Source organism: Scyliorhinus torazame, chromosome 2, assembly GCF_047496885.1.
Source record: "Scyliorhinus torazame isolate Kashiwa2021f chromosome 2, sScyTor2.1, whole genome shotgun sequence".
Classification (NCBI taxonomy): Eukaryota; Metazoa; Chordata; class Chondrichthyes; order Carcharhiniformes; family Scyliorhinidae; genus Scyliorhinus; species Scyliorhinus torazame.
The window spans coordinates 72568449-72592484 of NC_092708.1; the positions used below are offsets into that span (position 1 = coordinate 72568449).

Genomic DNA, 24036 nt, shown 5'->3' on the forward strand with positions numbered 1-24036 from the left:
AACCTCTTCCATGCCGCCCCCTCTCCCTCCATCACCCACCTACGGATCATCGCCACATTTGCTGCCCAGTAGTAGCTCCCCAAATTCGGTAGCGCCAACCCTCCTCGGTCCCTACTGTGCTCCAAAAACCCTCCCCTTTACCCTTGGGGTCTTATTCGCCCACACAAACCCCATAATGCTCCTGCCTACCCTCTTAAAAAAGGCCTTGGTGATCACGATGGGAAGGCACTGAAACACAAAAAGAAACCTTGGAAGGACCACCATTTTGACCGACTGCACTCTACCCGCTAGCGAGAGCGGTAACATGTCCCATCTTTTGATGTCCTTCTCCGTCTGCTCCACCAGTCTCGTCAGATTCAGTTTATGTCGGGCCCCCCAACTCCTGGCTATCTGGATCCCCAGGTACCGAAAACTCCCCTCCGCCCTCCTCAGCGGTAGATCGCCTATCCCCCTTTCTTGGTCCCCTGCCTGTACTACAAAAAGCTCACTCTTCCCTACATTAAGCTTATAGCCCGAAAAATCCCCAAACTCCCTTAGAGTCTGCATGACCTCTACCATCCCCTCCATTGGATCCGCCACGTACAGCAACAGGTCATCTGCATAAAGCGACACTTGATGCTCCTCTCCCCCTCGGACATTTCCAAGACTCCCTTAATGATATGGCCAAGGGTTCAATTGCTAATGCAAACAACAGGGGGGACAGGGGGCACCCCTGTCTCGTCCCATGGTACAGACAAAAATATTCCGACCTCCGCCGATTCGTAACCACACTCGCCACCGGGGCTCTGTAAAGGAGCTTAACCCAGCTAATAAACCCTCCCCCGAACCCAATCCTACGCAGCACTTCCCAGAGGTACTCCCACTCTACTCGGTCAAAGGCCTTCACCGCGTCCATAGCTGCCACTATCTCCGCCTCTCCCTCCGCTGATGGCATCATTATCACGTTTAAGAACCGCCGCACGTTGGTGTTTAGTTGCCTGCCCTTTACAAATCCCATCTGGTCCTCGTGAATCACCCCCGGGACACAGTCCTCGATCCTCGTAGCCAGCACTTTTGCCAGCAACTTAGCATCCACGTTGAGGAGCGAGATCGGCCTGTACGATCCACATTGCAGTGGGTCCTTGTCCCGCTTTAGAATCAGATAAATCGTCGCCTCCGACATTGTCGGGGGCAGGGTCCCTCCCTCCCTTGCCTCATTAAAGGTCCTCACTAGCAGCGGGGCCAACAGGTCTATGTACTTCCTGTAGAACCCCACCGGGAACCCGTCCGGCCCTGGGGCCTCCCTGCCTGCATATTCCCCAGATCTTTGCTCAGCTCCTCCAACCCAATTGGTGCCCCCAAACCAGCCACCACTTGCTCCTCCACCCTCGGGAATCTCAGTTGGTCTAGGAATCGTTTCATCCCCTCTTCCCCCGCTGGGGGCTGGGATCTGTACAGCTCCTCATAGAAGGCCTTGAATGCCTCATTTATTTTCGTCGCACTCCGCATCGTAGCTCCCCTTCCATCCTTAACTCCACCTATTTCCCTCGCTGCCATCCTCTTACGGAGCTGGTGTGCCAGCATCCGACTCACCTTCTCTCCATACTCGTAGGTCGCCCCCTGCGCTTTCCTCCACTGAGCCTCTGCCTTCCCTGTGGTCAACAGGTCAAACTCCGTCTGGAGACGTCGCCTTTCCCTAAGTAATCCCTCCTCAGGGGCCTCTGCATATCTTCTGTCCACTCGTAAAAACTCCCCCACTAGCCTCTCCCTTTCCATGCCCTCTATCTTCTCCCTATGAGCCCTGATGGAGATTAGCTCTCCCCTGATCACCGCCTTCAGCGCCTCTCATACCACCCCCACCTGCACCTCCCCGTTGTCGTTGACCTCCAAGTACCTTTCAATGCACCCCCTCACCCTCCCACACACCACCTCATCTGCCAAGCGTCCCACATCCAACCGCCACAGCAGGCATTGGTCCCTCTCCTCTCCCAACTCCAGTTCCATCCAGTGCGGGGCATGATCTGAAATGGCTATGGCTGAATACTCCGCTCCCTCCACTTTCGGGATCAGCGCCCTGCCCAGAACAAAAAAATCTATCCGGGAGTAGGCTTTGTGCACGTGGGAGAAAAAAGAAAATTCCCTGGCCTGCGGCCTGGCAAACCTCTACGGATCCACTCCCCCCATCTGATCCATAAACCCCCTAAGCACCTTGGCCGCCACCGACCTCTTTCCGGTCCTAGATCTGGAGCGATCCAGTGCTGGGTCCAACACCGTATTAAAACCCCCACCCATTATCAAGCTTCCTACCTCCAGGTCCGGAATGCGCCCCAACATGCGCTTCATGTATCCGGCATCATCCCAGTTCGGGGCGTATACATTTACCAATACCACCCACGTCCCCTGCAACTTACCGCTCACCATCACATATCGTCCTCCGTTGTCCACTACGATATTCCTGGCCTCAAACGACACCTGCTTCCCCACCAATATTGCCACCCCTCTGTTCTTCGCGTCCAGCCCCGAGTGGAATACCTGTCCTACCCACCCCTTTCTTAACCTGACCTGATCCGCCACCTTCAAGTGTGTCTCCTGGAGCATGACCACGTCTGCCTTCGGTCCCTTTAAGTGCGCGAACACTCGGGCCCTCTTTACCGGCCCATTCAGGCCCCTCACATTCCACGTTATCAGCCGGGATTGCCCCCCCGCAATGCCTTCAGGCGTTTCGAAATAATGGTTCTGATCCTTGTATGTGACCCACAATCGCGCTGGCTGCAGCATTCCGAATCTCACTCCTTTCCGGTGCAGCACCGCCTTGGCCCGGTTGATCTCCTCTTTGCAACCTCCGTGCTCCAGTCCGGGTATATTCTGATCTCCACATTGTCCCACCTGCTGCTCTGCTGTTTCTTGGCCCATTTCAAGACCCTCTCTCTGTCCGTGAAACGGTGAAACCTCACCACAATCGCCCTTGGCGGCTCGTTAGCCTTGGGCCTCCTCGCCAGCACCTGGTGTGCCCCATTCAGCTCCAGAGGCCTCGAAGTGGCCTCCACGTCCATCATCGACTGGAGCATCGTGCTCGCATATGCCCCGGCATCGGCCCCCTCCACTCCTTCAGGAAGACCCAGGATCCGAAGATTCTTTCTCCTCGACCTGTTCTCCAGGTCTTCGAATCTTCCCGCCCACCTTTTGTGCATCGCCTCGTGCTCCTCCACTCCCACCGCCAGGCCCAATATCTCGTCCTCGTTCTCATTGACATTTTTCTGCACCTCCTGGATCTTTACCTCGTGGGCCTTCTGGGTCATTCCTAGTCCTTCAATCGCCGACAGCATAGGCGCCAGCATCTACTTCCGCAGCTCCTCGAAGCAGCGCTTGATGAAATCTTGCAGCTCCGGCCCGCATTCCACTTTGTCCCCGGCCTCCACCATTTTGTCTTTCTTCCCTCTCTTCTCCCACTGCTCCAATGCCCTTTTTTTGGCCGTTTCACTTCTGATCCGGTCCATAAACGATGAAGGGGGACCTCCCTCTTCCCTTCCCACACGGAGCGTCTTCAAAAACTTCCCGTTGGGGCTCCTCTAGAGAGCCCGAAAGTCCGTAATAGCGGGAGCTGCCGACTCGTGCGGCTTAGCTCCGCATCGCCGCAACCGGAGTCTCAAGCTATCTCATGAGTAGATTCAAGTTTAACACCAATCCACTGAAGGGAAGTTTAGGACAGATGATGAAAACTTTGTAAAAGAGGTCTAAAAGAAGGAAAGATAGGCAGAGTGATTCAGGGAGGATATCTACAACTTAGAACCTTGTGGAGCAATCGGAAAATATTGGTATTCAGAGGGATCTCAGTGTTGTACACAAATCACACAAAGTTAACATGCAGTAACAGCAAGTAATTAGGAAAGCAAATGCTACGTTAACCATTATTACAAATAGAATGCAGTATCTGAGTAGAAACATAATAGTGCAATTGGATGAGGCCTTGATAAGACCACAGCTGGAGTACTATATACAGTTTTGGTCTCCTTACCTAAGGAAAGATATACTTGTCTTAAGAGGGAATGACTCCTCAAATGAAGGATTGGTCGATAGCGAGAGATTGAGGAGCAGGTGAGCAAATATCCAGCCTTTCTTGTGGTATCTGAATGGCACCCAGCTCACAAATGAGGCAAAACTCTATTTGTATCCTATGTATTGTTAGGACCCATCCAGGGTGAGATCCCTAGTTTGTTAACTTCCTGAATGGAACATCAATTTTGTTAAGCTTCTGGGCTGAGGAGAAATGGTCTAACTCCCTTTTTTATTCACCCATGCGTTGGTCGCAACAAGGTTAATTTAAAATGAATGCCTTTCCCAAATGGATACTTTTTCTGAGGCCAATTTTTGGACGGAGGCAATTTAACTGGGCTTTCTTAAAAGATAACAAAAAAAAACAGCAGACACACTGATCAGATGAGAAGTTGAAAGTCCAGATAAAAGTAAAAAAATATAAAAATCAGTCTTTGGCTTGTCAATGAGAGTAGATGGCAGTATGTTGCAGCCATTAAGTTGGGTGATTGCAGTAGATCTGACTCTGGCTGGCTAGTGGTTAGTTTGGAGACACTGGATTCTGCAGGGTGGCTGAAAACCAGTCCGATATCCTTTAGCTTATGGCATTCTTCAATCCACTAAGAGAGAGAGGTCTTTTTTGCCTGCAAGCTGAAGGGGTCACTGATTGATGTCTCTTGTTTGTGTGTCACTCCAGTGCCAGAACACACACATCAGATCTGCAGTTGGCTTTTTATCCCAGTCCCCTGTGTATTCCTGAAAGGGAACAAGTACATAGAACATACAGTGAACATAGAACATACACTGCAGAAGGAGGCCATTCGGCCCATCTAGTCTGCACCGACCCACTTAAGCCCTCACTTCCACCCTATCCCCGTAACCCAATAACCCCTCCTAACCTTATTGGTCACCGAAGGGCAATTTATCATGGCCAATCCGCCTAACCTGCACGTCTTTGGACTGTGGAAGGAAACTGGAGCACCCGGCGGAAACCCATGCAGACATGGGGAGAACGTGCAGACTCCGCACAGACAGTGACCCAGCGGGGAATTGAACCTGGGACCCCGGCGCTGTGAAGCCGCCTTGCTATCCACTTATGCTACCCATTATGCTACCCGTGCTGCCCGTAATGTGTCTCTTGCCCCCAGAGTCAGTTTTTTAAAAAATTCAGACCATTTCTACATTCTGAGTTATCGATCAGCGGGAAATGGGATTTTGGTGTCTGCTGAGATGTAAAATGTTTCTCTCCACACTCCCTCTTGGTGGTTCATGTTTGTCTTTCTCATCTTCACTTTGGAAGGTGGCCTTGCATTTTAAAGCAGTTTGTTCAGTCTCATTTCAAATTTCAGAATTTCAGTTAAAGATTCTGAAAGATAATTTTTGAAAAGAGCTATAAGTTCATGACAGTAGGTCATAGGATACCAAAAATAATTTACCAATGAGGCTCTCTCCAGACTCCTGCAGAGGTTTAGCCCATTGTAAAAATCAGCAATAACTTTATGTGGCACCTTTTAATGTAATGAAATGTTCCAAGGTACTTCACAGAGGCATTATAAAACAAAATCTGATGTTGAGCTACATGAGGAGATAGTTGGTCCAATGAACAAAGGCTTGGTCAAAGAGTTTGATGAAGTTTCTGAAAAGAGGAGAGTGAGGTGGCGAGGCAAAGTGATGCAGGAAGAAGATTCTAGAACCTGGGGCCTAGGCAACTGAAGGCATGGCCACCAATGGCCGGATGATTAAAACCAGAGATGGTCAAGAGGCCAGGATTAGATGAGTGCAGATATCTTGGAGGGTTGTGGAGATAGAGGAGACTACAGAGACAGGGACGGGTGAGGCCAAGGAAGGATTTGAAAACAAGGAAAGGATAAGAATTTAAAAATCAAGGCGTTGCTTGACTGGGAGCCAGTGGGTGAATGGGACTTGGCGCATATTAGAACTTGGATTGCAGAGGTCTGGATGACGTCGAATTCACAGCAGGTAGAATGTGAGAAGCCAGCCAGGACTGCATTGGAATAGTCAATCTAAATGTAACAGAGCCATGATTGATGGTTTCATCAGCAGGTGAGCTGAGATAGGGGTGAAGTCAGGCGATGTTATGGAGAGGAAAATAGGCAGTGTTAGTAATAGTTCAAATATATGGTCAGAAGCTCATCTAGGTGTCAAATATGGTACCAAATTAGCAAGCAGTCTTGTTTAGTGTCAGACTGTTGTCAGGGAGATGTATAGAATTGATATCTAGGGAATGGAGTTTGGAGTGGGGACTAAAAACAATGGCTTCAGTTTCCCAATACTTAATTGAAGGAAATTTCTGCTCAGCCAGTGCTGGATGTCAGAGATGAAGTCTGAATTTAGTAACATTGGAGGAATCGAGAGAACTGATGGTGAGGTGGATATTGTCAGCATACATGGGGAAACTTAACTCACAGAAGGGCATCTTTGGCTAAAATGGAGACCAAGAGGTGAGGTTTAGTACTCTGCATTTTAATGGGAATCGGAGGTAGATCTCCTATTGGCCAGGACAATGGCCAGGAATGGGGCTCCTAAAATAGGTATGCACAGAGTCCGAAAAATGGGTGGGTTTTCATTCCGGGGGTTTGGAGGAGAGTCCATGCAGGCTGAGGTTTGGCCCCCCACCTCCAGAAAAAATTTGGAGGGGCTGTCAAGTGTCAAGGCGTGTCAACCCTGCCTTTTGGTGACACGGTGTTGCAGTGGTTCGCACTGCTGCCTCACCGCGCCAAGGACCCGGGTTTGATCCCGACTTCAGGTCACTGTCCATGTGGAGTTTGCACATTCTCCCCGTGTCTGCATGGGTCTCACCCCAACAACCCAAAGATGTGCAGGTTAGGTAGATTGGCCATGCTAAATTGCGCCTTAATTGGAAAAAGTTTTTTAAAGTTAAAAAATAAAATAAGATAAAAATCCCGCCTTGGTTGGACTATTTCCCAGTTGTAATAAAAACAATTGGATCCTTTATCCCTAATCCCATAGTACCTCCACCTACTCCTCAAATCCCATCCATGTCAACTCATTCCCCCACTCCCTCCCAATGCACCCTCCATGCCCTTACCCACCTTCCCAAATCCTCTTTTAGCCACTTAGTGCTAATTCATGCAAACCCAACCCACTACCCTTTGCACTTACATCCTCAATGCCAACTGGCCCAATGATAAAAACCCATTTAATATCTTTAAATCCGTTCAAGTGCTTTATTCCGTATAAAAGTAAACCTTTACATTCAGAGCCCCACAACAAAAACAACTATGCCCTAACAACCTTTTGCAGCTTTCAATCAAACTGAAGTTAAATGTCCCAAACTGTGATAATGAAAGGTTGTGGAAGCAGTCAAGCTGTACCAGTTCTATAATGATAACTCTCAAGGCTTATGTCAACAAACAGCTATTGACGTTGAAAGCACTGATTTTTATTCAATTCAGAATCATGGGCTGCTTTTTACCCAATACTTAACGGCCATGTGATTTAAATAACTTGATAGCTTGACACTTCCACGGATCCTTTTCCAAAGGGAAAAGGAGCTCACCCTGAGGTATTTTGAACTCAGTACTGAGTTTAAATGGCTGCTGAGTTAAGGTTGCCCTCTTGTTTGATTTTTGATTTGATTTGATTTATTGTCACATGTACCGAAGTACAGTGAAAAGTATTTTTCTGCGGCCAAGGGAACGTCCACAGTACGTACATAGTAGACAAAAAAATGATCAACAGAGTGCATTGACAAATGGTACATCGACAAACAGTGATTGGTTATAATGTGGAACAACGGGCCAAACAAAGCAAATACATGAGCAAGAGCAACACAGGGCGTCGTGAATAGTGTTCTTACAGGGAACAGAGCAGTCTGAGGAGGCGTCGTTGAGGAGTCTTGTAGCTGTGATGAAGAAGCTGTTCCTATGTCTGGGTGTGCGGGTCTTCAGACTTCTGTACCTTCTGCCTGATGGAAGGGTCTGGAAGAAGGCAATGCCTGGGTGGGAGGGGTCTCTGATAGTGCTGTCTGCCTTCCTGAGGCAGGGGAAGGTGTATACAGAATCAATGCGAGGGGTGGCAAACTTGCGTGATGCATTGGGCTGAGTTCGCTACACACTGCAGTTTCTCGCGATCTTGGATTGAGCAGTTGCCATACGAAGCTGTGATGCAGCCAGATAGGATGCTCTATGGCACATCTGTAGAAGTTTGGGAGAGTCGATGCAGACATGTTGAATTTCTTTCGCTTCCCGACGTTGTTGGGCTTTCTAATCACTATCCTTTCCCTTTCCCTGACTGGTGAAAATAAGATCCGTTAGAAATGGAGGCAGAACTTCTGAAAATGTGACATTTTGGATAAGGCATAGACTCTCCAAGGCTCTGCATAAATCTGAGGCAATAAGTTTGAAGAAGCCATGAATGGAGCTAGGAAGGAAATTAAAGAAAGGTGTGATCAGCAGTTTCAGATTATCTGACTGGTGGAAGTGATGCTGTTCCATTTGAACTGCTCATTCACTCATTTTCACTGCTCTGTGAGGATATAATTACCCTGAAAGATTCTCCCAGACAGTGTCATCACAACCAGCATCGCTTTCATACATTAAAGTTAGGACCCAACTCAATATATCACTTTTCAATGCTGATGTGAAATACTACCCAAATTCATTGGGCCAAATTTTCACCATCAAGGAAGGGAGCTCAAGTTAAGAGGCTGAGTTAGATCGATTATTAATTGACAAGAGAGTCAAAGGATAAGAGGGGAAGCAAAATGTGGAGTTGAGGCCATAATTAGATCAGCTATTATCTTGTTGAATGGGCATGGAAGTATTATAAATTGGCATGGAAAGTATGAGGGGCATGAGGGAAGGTGGGTGGCATACGTTATTATGGGGGATGGGAGGAGATGCGTGACTAAGACCTTTCAAAGTTATCTTTCAAAACATTCCCATATCCAGACTATGGTTTGTGACTCCTTTACGTGGCTGTGAGTTATGGGTCCTTGAAAAGTTGGCTTGACCCTCAAAAGCTCTGCAGGATTAGAGGGTATGGGGTGGTGCACGAGGCATTGCCGACCCGCTCATTAGGGCTGACCAGGTCAGAAATGTGGGGTGTGAGCCAGCACCTTTCTCCTGTACCAGCAGAATATGGACAAGGAATGGAGGTGGGAATCCTGGAATCTGGTCCCGTCCACTGTTCTTCCAAAACTGCTCAAAAATCCAGCCCATTAGCTTCAGACCAGAGGAGGTCAAGTCCATGCACCACAACACTTTTTATATGGGGTCACCTCCCAAGTGTAAGGACCCTTCCTGTTGATTCTCTTATTTCCTATTTCTTTGACTTTGTCAATATCATTTTTGATCCATGGATCATTAATGGACATATATCTTTAAGCTGGACAGAGGAAGTGAGGATCTCAAAAGTTGTAAAATTCACAGTGCTATGAGGATTTAGATTTTCAACAGAAGAACCCAGACTTTCTGGCACCAGAGAGATTGGAGGGATTCAGTTTGATTGGTTGGCTAGTGGCCAATGGATTGGCCAAAGACCGTATTCTGCCCGGCGACAGACACTGATTGGGTCCTGCCATGTGGGGTGTTTTCAGAGGACCCAAGAAGAGACACAGAACTCTCCTGGACGCCGAGAGAAGAAGCTTGGGTTTCTCTCTCTCTCTCTCTCTCTCTTTCTCCAAAAAAGGTCTCTTGCCTGCTGTTTCTGAATCTGCAGAGATCCTTATGAATCTATAGTGAAAACCATTAACAGACTGAAAGCAAAAACCTCACCCAACTGAAGGCCTAGATTTTAAAAAAGTCAAACTGGAAGATGTCCATTTGAAACTGAGGGCACGATTTAATGGCCACACTGTGCCCGAAAAACAGCTTGTCGCAGCGCAGCATGGCCAATACAAGCCGGGAGACCCCGCTCCTGGGATCTACCTGGTTTGCAATGCCTTGCGAGATCTAATGAGATCACATTTTAGCTGATCTGCATGATAAAGCAAGACAGCTTGTCTCACTTTAGTTTGCAGCTTCCTGAGTTACCCGACGCGTGGGATCAATTTCCCTCACCTCGGAGACCTCGGCCGAGTGCCGTTCAGTACTGGTCTCCACAAACGGGGACCAGACAGAACGACACTCATGGGGGTCTCCCAGGGGATTGGAGGCCCCGAGGTGCATGCCCTTTGGGCAGGATGGTACCCTGGAACTGCTGGTGCCACCTGGGCACCCTGGCAACCTGTCAGTGCCAGCTTGGCACCCTGGCAGTGCCACCTGGCTGCAAGCCTGCACTGCCAACTTGCCCATGTGGCACTGCCAGCTGGCAGGGGCACTGTCAGGATGTCAGGTTGGCACTGCCAAGGTGCCAAGCTGGCATTTTTTGCGCTGGTATGATCGGGCCGGGTTGCCCTGCGTGGGTATTGGGGAGAGTGTGGGAGGGTGCCAGGGACACTCCCATACTGTATTGGGGCTTGGGGGGGGGGCTCAGGGATCACATTGGGGGCCTCAGAGATCAGGACACCATTTAAAAATGGCAGCCCAATCGCTTGCTACACGTAGGAGGTCCGGTGAGCGGAGCTCTTCAGTGTACAAAATGGGGCTATGAGCGGCATCGGCCACTCGTTCCCCATTGAGGCCCCTTATCAAATGCAAGTCGCGTTTTATAGCCTTGTGTTTCTCGGCACTGCGAGTGCTGGGTAACAGGCAGCTCAACGCACTCACTGTGGGACTTTGTCCCCATTCAGTTTAATCATGCCCCGAGACTTTTGTCCTCTTTACTTTTCGTATTTTTTCCTTTACACCCCTCTTTCCCCTCTGTGTTTTTCTGTCTTGCATGTGTGTTGAGGGTGGGATTAGTTAAAGAGGGGGGGGGTTAAGAATTAGATAATAATTAACCAGACACACCAGCTTTCGCAAGTTAATTGTGTGGTGGGAGCATGATGTCATGTGCAATGTGCCCATCTCGGTACGGTCAATGGCCTTTCCCTGAAATTTGGCTTGCCAGTTTTTAGTCTATGGTTAACGTATATTGTACTTGGTCTGATGTACTGGATCCTATGAACCTTTGGACTCTCGGTGTGCAGAAAAGTAGAGGATTGCTTATTGTCATACGCAAACATTTTTAGGACAAAATGACATTCGAAGGACTGCTGGGAACAATGCCCCTCTCCATGGTAACTGATGATGCTAGAGGGCTTGAAATGATACTGATGCATGATGTTGAATACATAAAACAAAAAAGAGTGGCTAAGGTAAATATTGGTCCTTTAGAGGATGAGAAGGGAGATTTAATAATGGGAGATGAGGAAATGGCTGAGGAACTGAACAGGTTTTTTGGGTCGGTCTTCACAGTGGAAGACACAAATAACATGCCAGTGATTGATGGAAATGAGGCTATGACAAGTGAGGACCTTGAGAGGATTGTTATCACCAAGGAGGTAGTGATGGGCAAGCTAATGGGGCTAAAGGTAGACAAGTCTCCTGGACCTGATGGAATGCATCCCAGAGTGCTAAAAGAGATGGCTAGGGAAATTGCAAATGCACTAGTGATAATTTATCAAAATTCACTAGACTCTGGGGTGGTCCCGGTGGATTGGAAATTAGCAAATGTGACACCACTGTTTAAAAAAGGAGGTAGGCAGAAAGCGGGTAATTATAGGCCAGTGAGCTTAACTTCGGTAGTAGGGAAGATGCTGGAATCTATCATCAAGGAAGAAATAGCGAGGCATCTGGATGGAAATTGTCCCATTGGGCAGACGCAGCATGGGTTCATAAAGGGCAGGTTGTGCCTAACTAATTGAGTGGAATTTTTTGAGGACATTAACAGTGCGGTAGATAACGGGGAGCCAATGGATGTGGTATATCTGGATTTCCAGAAAGCCTTTGACAAGGTGCCACACAAAAGGTTGTTGCATAAGATAAAGATGCATGGCATTAAGGGGAAAGTGGTAGCATGGATAGAGGATTGGTTAATTAATAGAAAGCAAAGAGTGGGGATTAATGGGTGTTTCTCTGGTTGGCAATCAGTAGCTAGTGGTGTCCCTCAGGGATCAGTGTTGGGCCCACAACTGTTCACAATTTACATAGATGATTTGGAGTTGGGGACCAAGGGCAATGTGTCCAAGTTTGCAGACGACACTAAGATAAGTGGTAAAGCAAAAAGTGCAGAGGATACTGGAAGTCTGCAGAGGGATTTGGATAGGCTAAGTGAATGGGCTAGGGTCTGGCAGATGGAATACAATGTAGACAAATGTGAGGTTATCCATTTTGGTAGGAGTAACAGCAAAAGGGATTATTATTTAAATGATAAAATATTAAAACATGCTGCTGTGCAGAGAGACCTGGGTGTGCTAGTGCATGAGTCGCAAAAAATTGGTTTACAGGTGCAACAGGTGATTAAGAAGGCAAATGGAATTTTGTACTTCATTGCTAGAGGGATGGAGTTTAAGACTAGGGAGGTTCTGCTGCAATTGTATAAGGTGTTAGTGAGGCCACACCTGGAGTATTGTGTTCAGTTTTGTTCTCCTTACTTGAGAAAGGATGTACTGGCACTGGAGGGTGTGCAGAGGAGATACACTAGGTTAATCCCAGAGCTGAAGGGGTTGGATTACGAGGAGAGGTTGAGTAGACTGGGACTGTACTCGTTGGAATTTAGAAGGATGAGGGGGGATCTTATAGAAACATATAAGATTATGAAGGGAATAGATAGGATAGATGCGGGCAGGTTGTTTCCACTGGCGGGTGAAAGCAGAACTAGGGGGCATAGCCTCAAAATAAGGGGAAGTAGATTTAGGACTGAGTTTAGGAGGAACGTCTTCACCCAAAGGGTTGTGAATCTATGGAATTCCTTGCCCAGTGATGCAGTAGAGGCTCCTTCATTAAATGTTTTTAAGATAAAGATAGATAGTTTTTTGAAGAATAAAGGGATTAAGGGTTATGGTGTTTGGGCCGGAAAGTGGAGCTGAGTCCACAAAAGATCAGCCATGATCTCATTGAATGGTGGAGCAGGCTCGAGGGGCCAGATGGCCTACTCCTACTCCTAGTTCTTATGTTCTTATGTTGATCTACGTAACCAGGGAAGGAGATGTTTTGCTGCATAATGTGTGGAATTATTTGAAGCAAATTATTGTTAATGTTTTCATTAAAATGTGTTTCCCTTTGGATGAGTTCCACAGGAATAGTTAAATAAGCATGGCCTGTGTTTCTTTTCGTTAACCAAATAAATTAAATCAAAGCATGGTCTGTATGTGCACATGACTGGGAGGTAAGGATGGAGGAGGCGGGTGGATTGGTTGAGACTAGATCAAATTGTCCTTCTGTCACCTAAGTAGCATAGTATCAAAGTTGACCATAAATTTATTGACGTTAATTGCATGTAATTACTTTTGTTACCAAGGCTTTGTTTGATGTTTTCTCACTGACACGATAATCCATTTTTAATTTAATAACATGTCACTGTGTTGTTTTTTTGTGCATTCCAAATTGTTTTCTTTATCTCCTGGCAAGTAATATTTTTGTAAACTGTCAGTTGCAGTTTAATAACCCGGTAGCAAATGGAAGTTTGAAGTGACTGACTTAATTGAATAGGTATGTTTGATCATCTAATGTTACAGCTCGAATTATTGAAATAAAACCTTGATCACACATGTTTGTCGAAAGTGATTACCAGACAATATTTTCTGCTTTAGCTTGATTGGAGATTGATTATATTATACAATAAAGTCAGGGCTCATCACAGCTACTGTTTGCAAAGATATGGTAAAGAAATATTTGGCCGAATTAAGCTTTGAGTTTGAACAATCTAATTTTTTTGCCGTATTATCAAACCCTGCCTGATATTTCTGTCCAAACATTGATTCAGTGCCTTTTGGTAAGAGCACCTGAAAAATGTAGGCCTTAGAGCTTGCACCCAGCTGGAAGAAGTAGACTTTAGACTTTGCACTCAGCTGTCCCCATATTGTAGGATTTACAATGAGCAGGCAGCAAAGTCTTTGGAAGATAATATTAAAATCTATATGACGGAATGCTTTTGCTGCAGTTTTTGGACAACAGTAGAAGGGCTTCACAACTGGTAGCCAATGATGCAGGTCAGTGCTTAGTTTTCCACTTCTTTTTCTCAGCACAAGATTCAGTCAAGGGTTCGACTTGCACCAGTGGTGAATTGGGACTAGGATAATGACCTGAATATGGAAATAAAGGTGGGATTAAGCCGGATTGGCAAATACCTCAAGGGCTCTTAGGTTTGGCTCGGTGGGTGGAAGGGGGTGGTGCAGGCAAAACATTCTCATTTTGGCACAATGGGCGGGATTCTCCCAGCCCCGCGCCGGGCCAGAGAATGCCTGCAACCGCGCCACGCTGCCCTGACTCCGGCACGCGATTCTCCGAGGAGCGGAGAATCAGCGCGTTTGGCGCGGGCCGCTCTACGCGGCTGGGCCACTCATTCTCTGGCCCGGATGGGCCGACAGCCACTCTAAAAAGGCAGAGTCCCGCCGGCGCCGTCCACACCTGGTCGCAGCCGGCGGGAGCTCTGCGCGCAGGGTCGGGGCAGGGCCTGTGGGGGGTGGAGGGGGCTCCGACCCCGGGAGGGGCTTCCGATGGGGCCAGGCCCGCGATCGGGGCCCACCGATCGGCGGGCCGGCCTCTGTGGCTGGGGGCCTCCTTTCCTACGCGCCGGCTCCTGTAGCCCTGTGCCATGTTGCGTCGGGCCGGCAAGTTGAAGGAGGCCACTGCGCATGTCCTCGTTGGCCGCCGGCGCAACTGCGCATGCATGGATCCCGCGGCGCACAATTGGCGCCGGTATCTGCAGCTAGAGCAGTGCGAACTGCTCCAGCACTGTGCTGGCCCCCTGTAGGGGTCAGAATTAGACATGGGAGCAGCCCAAATACCTACTTTTGTTATAAAGGGACAGGTGCATCTGTTTCAAGGCAAATTCATTGGTATATGTACTTTACAACACCATTTAAAGCAGTTCAAATGATCTGAGTGGAAACACCAGTAATCGATCATGATAACCAAATATATCACTGGCTAGATTGTGCGGCATGTTTTTTTCTTCCTCTTTAGGATTAAAATAAGATTTTAAATTTGGATAGTATCACTTTTGCAAAGAATTAATTTGTGCACCTAATCCCTTCTCTTACGTGTCTTATTATACAATAACAACATATTTGGTTTTAGCTTGCATTAAAGTAATAAAACTGCCATCTGTTCAACTGGGGCTGGTTTAGCACACTGGGCTAAATCGCTGGCTTTTAAAGCAGACCAAGGCAGGCCAGCGGCACGGTTCAATTCCCGTACCAGCCTCCCTGAACAGGCGCCGGAATGTGGCGACTAGGGGCTTTTCACAGTAACTTCATTGAAGCCTACCCGTGACAATAAGCGATTTTCATTTCATTTTCAACTGAGAGAACATACCCATATAAGGCATTGCTCCTTTTTCAATCAGAAAGGTTCTCTCTTTTTTGTGATCTGAATGTCAAATTGTGCTGAATTTTTCTTTCACGTTCCAATAACTGCATGTGATTATCGAGGTGCATCTAATATTTTATTTAGTGTGATAAAGCTATATTTTCAATACTTCAATTTCATTTGGAAGCTGAAAGCAGACTAGGTTTTCTACACTGTATAGACTGTGCTCGGTTTCACCAGTAGTGTAATTTGGAGGTGCAGGGGCGAAGAAAGCATGGTTCTAAATCTACTATTACCTTTTCCTATGTATTCATTATTTGAGTTTTTTAAGCGAAAAATGTTAGTGCAGGTAGATATTTTATTTCAAAGCCTGTGCTATTTTGAATCATTAGTCTTTAGCATCGCTAGAATTTCTGTATGCAAGTTTAATTATGTGTATTAAAAGCATGAATTACACAAAACTTTACTTTCTCCTGACTGGAGAGTGTAGAGGGAGGGGTCATTGCTTTTCTTGATTCATTTTAATAGCCTCGATCTGGGTGAACTTGGCACACTATTCAAATTTTAAGATGATGTGAGACTTGGAAGTATTGTGAATTGTGAGGACTAAAGTTATAGAATGGTACATCGACAAACAGTGATTGGTTACCGTGCGGAACAAGGGGCCAAACAAAGCAAATACATGAGCAAGAGCAGCATAGGGTGTCATGAATAGTGTTCTTACAGGGAAAAGATCAGTCCGAGGGGGAGTTGTTGAGGAGGCTTGTAGCTGTGGGGAAGAAGCTGTTCCTATGTCTGATGTGCGGGTCTTCAAACTTCTGTACCTTCTGCCTGATGGAAGGATCTGGAAGAGGATATGGATAGGCTGGTGGAATGGGGCCGCCACATAGCAAATGGACTTTAACGTTGAGAAATATGAAATTATATGTTTTGGTTAGAAGAACAAGTCACATACGATAAAGGATACAGTTTGAAAGGAAATGCAGGAGCATAAGGACTGAGCTGCACATGTACATAAATCAGTGAAGGTGACAGGGCCGGTTGAGAAAGTAGTTGATTAATTATACTGAATCCTGGGTTTTACAAATAGGGGCACAGAATGCAAAGGTAATACAAAGTTATGAACCTTCTTGAACACTGGTTCAGCCTCAGTGGGAAGGATGTGAAAGATTTCAGAAGGGTTCAGAAAAGACTTTTGAGAATGTTTCTGAGAATGACAAACTTCAGTTCCGTGGCTAGATTGGTGAAGTTCTTCTCCTTGGAGAAGAGAAAGTGGAGGGGAAATTTGTCCAACGTGATCAAAATCATGAGGGGTCTTGACAGAGTAAATGGGGAGAAACTGTTCCCATTGGCAGAATGTCAAGAACCCTAAGGTCATAGAGAAAAGAACGAGAGGGAACATGAGGAAAAATGTCATTACGCAACAAATGGTTTGGATTTGGAATGCACTGCCTGAGTTATGGTGGAGACAAGTTTAATTGTGGTTTTCAAAAGGGAACTGGATAACCATTTGAAGAGAAAAGATTTTAAGCGATACAGGGAAATGTTCGAGGAGTGGGATTAGTTGTGTTACTGTTGCAGAGAACTGACACAAAGAAAATGTGCTGAATGGTCTCCTCCTGTACTATAACCAATCTGTAGTAAAGGTACATACAAGGTGCTCGATAAAGACACAAAGAAGAAAAAGCTGAAAATTACCCTAATGGTGTGATTAAGGAGAGTGGAGGGAGGCTTGGTGGAACGTAAACACCAACATAGATGAGGTAGGCAAAGTGGCCTGTTTCTGTGCTGTAAATACCATGTAAAGCTGCCAGCAGGGAATGCAAATATTTTTACTGTGTTTCACAATCTCAGGCCATCACTGCCAAGGAATGAATGTTCAGTCGGCAAAAGCAGCAGAGTGTTTGGGAATATTGATACTTCTTTTGATCCTGGTAACCTTAAGTTTCAAAGACCCTGAAATGCCATTTGAGAAAATAGAACCTATTGGGGGAGACGCTTTTCAGCCATCTGGACATAGTTTCCAGTCTGTCATAGCTGATCCTCCAGGAATTTTGTCTGAATGCTTTTGGAGCTGGTGTGTGATTTGAGTGATGGGCCTTGTGGTAATACCAGGTATTGCACAACCTGAGAGGTGGATGACCATTGGTTAGACCCAGGAGTCTACCATTGGCTGATGTACATAGCTCCGCCCTCAGAGGTGGAGTATAAGAACCGATGCCGTCCCAGCAGCCTTCACTTTCTGTATCGAAGCTGCTGGGGAACAGTACAAGCAGATTAAAGCCTATTAGTTATGCCTCAGCTTGTCTTGAGAGTAATTGATTGCGCATCAGGCCTCCCATTCAAAACAGAGATATTGTTGCTGGAATATCTCAGGCTCTCTTATGTGTCACGTCACAGTCCAGGTCTCACTGGAATATAGGAGTGTTGGATGGCACGGTGTCGCAGTCGTTAGCATTGCTGCTTCATGGCACCCTAGACCCGGGTTCCATCCTAGCCCCAGGTCACTGTCCATGAGGAGTTTGCACATTCTCCCCATGTCTGCATGGGTCTCACCCCCGTAACCCAAGACCTGTATGGTAGGTGGCTACGGTAAATTGCCCCTTAATTAGAATTTTTTTCAAGTTTATAAAATAAAGAACATAGGAGTGTGGTGACGGCAACTTTAAAAAAATTCTTTCATGGTACATGGGCGCCACTGGTTCGGCCAGCATTTTTATTGCCCATCCATAACTGCCCTTGAGTATGCTGCTGCTGCTGCTGCTGGCTGTCGAGAAAGTCAACTTGTAATTAATTGTACCATAAACACCAAGAAGGCCCATATCAAATTTTTCAGGTTTGTTGTTGTTATAACCTGCCTGCTTACCACTGGCTGGGGACTAATGGCAATCCCACAATCCTTTGGGAGTATGAGCTTCCCCAATGAGGGGGGCGGAGAAATCATTAGCAGATTCCCTGCATAAATAAAGCTGGCCAGTTTGGAACCAGCTAGAGAGGAGTGAGCAGCAAGGGAGTTGCTGCTGCTGTTGTATATATATGTTATTGTAAACAAATGTTATTTCTTTCTATTCTTCAACTCGTGCTGGATTCTTTGTGGCCCTCACAAAACTGGCGATGAGGGTTAAAGTGGATAGCTGTCTACGCTACTGAAACCACCTCCCTGGATTTGTGTTGGATACAGGTTGGACGATTTTTTTCTATTACACCAAGCCTCTGTATGGACGTTTGGATGTTTTTGATGCTGCGCTGGAAAGTTGGAACCAGTACGCATAATGGATGCGTTACTATTTCTGGGCAAACAACATGACTGAAAACGAGCGCCAGGTGGTCATTTTGCTCATCGCCTGCAGCCCACATACGTTTGGGGTGATTAGAAGCCTTACGTACCCAGCTGCGCCAGACGCCAAGGAGTTTGATGAACTTGTGAACTTAGTGGGGCAACATTTTAACCCAACTCTGTCCACGATAGTCCAGCTATACCGGTTTAATACCGCTAAGCGGACCCCAGGAGAATCCCTTGCCGAGTTTCTATCCAGGCTATGCAGGATTGTGGAGTACTATGACCATGGTGAGACCTTGTCAGAAATGCTACGCAACCGTTTGGTTTGCGGTATTAACAATGCAGCCACCCAGAGAAAGTTGTTATCTGAGCCAACATCGACTTTTCAACAGGCCATTCAAATAGTATTGTCCCGAGGGAGCGCAGAAAGGAGAGTGCAGGTGCCACAGGGAATGGAGGTGCACGCTTTGGGGCGCAACCCCTTCCGTCCAAAAGCGTCTCGGCGCACCCCTGCGGTACCTTGGCCATCATTCCGACAGAAACTGGGGCCATATCTTCCATTTGGATGAACTTGCGGCGACTACTCCCGAGGACGGGGAGACGGAGGACGACTGCCTGCAGCTGCATTGTGTGGCAGCTCCCCGTGTGGCCCCCATTAAGGTGACAGTACGGGTCAATGGTCACCCGCTTGAGATGGAGTTGGACACTGACGCAGCGGTCTTCGTGATCGCCCAGAGGCCATTCGACCACATCAAGCAGGGTATACAGACCCTTACATTAACCGACACAGAGGCCAGGTTGGCCACCTACACGGGGGAACTATTGGACATTGCAGGAACTATGATGACCCCTGTTGTTTATGGACGCCAGGAGGGGCGTTTTCCACTTATCGTGGTGCGCGGCCACGGGCCCAGCCTGTTGGGTCGCGAAGTTGCACCATTTGCAGCTGCAGTGGCAGCACATCCTCCAAATAGGTTCTGGAGGGTTGACTTAGGTGCTGGGATGGTACCCAGATGTATTCCACCCGGTTTGGGGAAAATAAAAGGGGCCATAGCCCATATCCAAGTCGAACCAGGAGCCATGCCGCGCTATTTCCGGGCGTGCCCAGTGCCTTATGCCTTGCTCGAGAAGGTAGAAGGGGAGCTCACTCGTTTGGAGACCTTGGGTATTATCAGGCCCGTCCGTTTTGCTGATTGGGCAGCACCAATTGTCCCTGTAATGAAGCCAGATGCCACAGATCGCTTGTGCGGTGACTATAAACTTACAATGAATACGGCTTCCTGGCTCGACCTATATCCAATGCCTCATATAGAGGATCTCTATGCGAAGCTTGCAGGTGGACTCTCGTTCACAAAATTAGATATGAGCCACGCCTACCTACAGTTGGAGCTGGACCCTGCCTACTGGCCATATGTAACTATTAATACACACTGGGGCCTGTATGAATATACACGGTTGCCCTTTGGGGTATCCTCTGCCTGTGCTATTTTTCAACGCGTCATGGAGGGCATCTTGAGAGGTTTACCACGTGTCGCTGTCTACTTCGACGATGTTTTGATTACAGGGATGTCGGGGCAGGAACATTTGGAAAATTTGGAGGCTGTCCTGAGACGCTTTTCAGAGGCTGGAGTCCGTTTATGTCGCACAAAGTGCGTCTTTCAGGTGAAGGAAGTAGTCTACCTGGGTTATCGGGTGGATCGCGAAGGTTTGCACCCCGTCGCAGAGAAAGTGCGCGCAATTCAACAGGCCCATGCCCCGACTGACACTTCGCATCTTCGTTCTTTTCTCGGCCTCGTAAACTATTACAGGAAGATCCTCCCCAATCTGGCAACGACGCTGGCCCCATTGCACCTTCTGCTAAAGAAGAATCACACCTGGGTTTGGGGTCAGCCGCAAGAAACTGCTTTCCGGCAGGTAAAACGACAATTGTCGTCGTCTGGGTTACTAACCCACTATGATTCTGGAAAGCCTTTGCTCATCACGTGTGATGCATCCCCGTATGGTATTGGGGCCGTCCTGTCCCACAAGATGGAGAACGGGGCCGAGCGGCCGACAGCTTTCGCCTCCCGCACATTGACTGCAGCGGAAAAGAAGTACGCGCAGATCGAGAAGGAGGGCCTGGTAGTGGTCTTTGCGGTGAAACACTTCCACCAGTATGTGTATGGCTGGGACTTTTCCGAGATGATAAGCCAATACCACCCATTGCCTCCGCACAGATCCAGCGCAGGGCTTTGTTGCTCGCTGCCTACGAGTATTCTCTGGAGCACAAACCAGGAACACAGATAGCAAATGCCGATGCACTGAGCTGACTGCCTTTATCAACCGGCCCCATGTCGACCCCCACGACCGGTGAGGTGGTTGCAACCCTAAATTGTATGGACTCCTTGCCTGTCACGGCATCACAGATCCGTGAGTGGACCCAGACGGAGCCAGTCCTGTCAAAGTTTCGGCACATAGTCCAGTATGGTGGGCAGCATAGACAGCTCCCAGGCGAGTTGCGGACATTTTCCTCCAAGCTGTCAGGGTTTAGCGTGGAGGACGGTATCCTCTTGTGGGAGACGCGTGTGATTGTCCCGGAAAAGGGACAGGAGCTGATACAAAGGGACTTGCACAATGGGCATCCGGGTGTGACCAAAATGAAAATGTTGGCCCGGAGTTATGTCTGGTGGTCAGGCCTCGACACCGACATTGAGAAGGTGGCCCAAAACTGCTCCGTTTGCCAGGAGCATCAGTAGCTTCTGCCGGCCGCGCCCCTACATCACTGGGAATGGCCAGGGCGGCCTTGGGCGTGCTTGCATGCGGATTTCGCCGGCCCTTTTCAAGGATCCATGTTCCTTCTATTAATTGATGCCCAGTCTAAATGGTTAGAGGTGCATAAGATGGTAAGCACAACGTCCTGCGCAACAATTGAGAAGATGCATTTGTCTTTCAGTATGCATGGCCTCCCTGAGGTGCTGGTCACGGACAGCGGCACTCCGTTCACAAGTGAGGAGTTTGCGAGGTTCATGAAGATGAACGGCATATGCCATATCCGCACCGCCCCATACCACCCGGCTTCAAATGGGTTGGCGGAGTGCGCAGTGCAGACATTCAAACAAGGCCTAAAGAAGCAGTCTTCCGGGTCTATGGACACGAGACTGGCTCAATTTTTGTTTTCAAATATGACCACTCCACATGCGGTGACTGGGGTAGTTCCCGCGGATATCCTAATGGACTGGAGACTTTGCACCCGCCTTAGCATGGTTTTCCCAGACATTAACGCAAAAGTACGCCGCGCTCAAGAATGGCAGGGACATGGTTTTTCTCGGCATCGGCCGATTCGGCGGTTTGTGCCCGGTGACCCAGTGTTCGTTCAAGATTTTGCTGGTGGTGCCCAGTGGGTCCCTGGTGTTATCTATCGCCGAACGGGCCCTATCTCTTACCAGGTGCAAGCCCAGGGTCGTCTCCAGTGCAAGCATGTAGACAATGTTCGGACCATCTCTTCCAAAGATTCCCCGCCCCCGGAGCTCATTTCTACAGCCACAGAGACCAGACACAGTGGAGAGTATTCCTCACAAACTTCCCCTGGTGCCTGCGCAGGTCGGTGCAGAACCACGTGGAGATAGAGACGCCGTGATGACGGAGGCAGCGGACTCCGACTCCGAGATGGAGACACAGGACGCCTCAGAGGGGGAGTCCTCAGGCCCACGAGCCGTGGATGTACAACCGTTACGCCATTCATCACGGAAGTGCCGTTCTCCATCTCGTTACATGCTGCCCGATCCAGCGCCTCGTGCAAATGGTATCCGGCCTGCAGCAAAACTAGTCCGACGTCCTCCTTCGCCAGGGTCTTCGGTGGATTCCTTGGACTTTGGGGGGGAGGGATGTTATACCCTGCCTCCTTACAACTGGCTGGGGACTAATGGCAATCCCACAATACTTTGGGAGTATGAGCTTCCCCAATGAGAGGGGGGCAGAGAAATCATTAGCAGATTCCCTGCATAAATAAAGCTGGCCAGTTTGGAACCAGCTAGAGAGGAGTGAGCAGCAAGGGAGTTGCTGCTGCTGTTATGTATATGAAAAATGAAATGAAAATCGCTTATTGGCACAAGTAGGCTTCAAATGAAGTTACTGTGAAAAGCCCCTAGTCGCCACATTCCGGCGCCTGTTCGGGGAGGCTGTTACGGGAATTGAACCGCGCTGCTGGCCTGCCTTGGTCTGCTTTCAAAGCCAGCGATTTAGCCCTGTGCTAAACAGCCCCCATATATATATATATATATATATATATATATCTACATATATATATATATGTTATTGTAAACAAATGTTATTTTTTTCTACCCTTCAACTCGTGCTGGATTCTTCTTGGCCCTCACAAAAGTTGTGTTATTTGTTCTTGTAGGCACAGACTACTTACTACTCCCTGTTTCTGGCAACGTAATTATTGAATTTATCAATCCCACATATTTAAATACGCGACAGAGCAAAGAGGGAGACAGCGTACCTTACACTTTTCTTTATTGACAAATTCATTGGGAAGTAAAATTTTGAATCAAGCGTTGTTCCACTTTTTGCTCGACAAGATCAGTATTTCTAACCTACGCAGTTTATCAATAAATGGTGGTTTAATCTCTTTATTTATTGTTTAAATTGGCACCAACCATTTCCTGACCTGGAGCATATGCACATTTCTCTACTTTACTCAGTTCATCCTTTTTTGAAATAACTGTTTTTACTAATACATTCATGGAATGTGGGCAATGTTGGCAGAGCTACTATTTATTTCCCATTCCTAGTCTCCCTTGAAAATGTGGCGAGGCAGGCAAAGATTGTTATGACTGAATCCTATGCCTTGATCAAAGCCAAGTTGCGGGTCGTGCTTTATTCCTATTATATATCTTCATAATGACTTGTTAGGCATCTCCGAGACAACCACATTGATTTGGGTCTCGCACCACATGTAGGCCAAACCAGCTAAGAGTCTCACATTTCTTTCTAAAGGACTGTACTACACTGTGCCATCACCCACAGTTGGGTTTTTTATGACCATTTGGCTCCTGCAGCCAAATTAATTATTGTTCAATGTTGAAAGAACTGAGCTGTTCCAAAACCTTTGTTAAATAACAATAATATTGAAAACAAAATTGAACGTTCTGATGTGGCAGAACAGACACTTGCCTCACATTGGATTTGTGATTACGCGCCTGACCACCGGTGAGAGTAAGCATAACAGAAAGCCAGCACATGGTTTTACCAGTGCTGTCTATTTGAAATAATGGAGCCTGTGTATTATTACATAATTTTCCATCAACCAGTTTAGCACAGACTAACAAACATAAACCCCATTGACGTTTCATTCTACATACATTATTTCATTCAATGTAACAA

The 24036-nt window shown here is 47.5% G+C and overlaps 1 protein-coding gene and 1 long non-coding RNA gene across 5 annotated transcripts in view; one reads left to right on the forward strand and one right to left on the reverse strand.

Annotated features, from left to right (window-relative positions):
• Positions 1–24036, forward strand: part of LOC140388492 (nck-associated protein 5-like) — a 1019364-nt gene that overhangs the window by 48415 nt on the left and 946913 nt on the right. The gene's annotated exons all lie outside the window — the stretch shown is intronic.
• LOC140388536 (uncharacterized) overlaps positions 1–24036 on the reverse strand; it is a 43206-nt gene that overhangs the window by 5253 nt on the left and 13917 nt on the right. The window contains exon 4 of one of the 2 annotated variants that reach the window (XR_011934219.1): positions 7735–8415. The exons of the other annotated variant lie outside the window; for it this stretch is intronic. This is a non-coding gene — a long non-coding RNA (uncharacterized lncRNA). Of the gene's footprint in view, positions 1–7734; positions 8416–24036 lie in introns of those variants that run through there. 2 annotated transcript variants of the gene reach the window in all.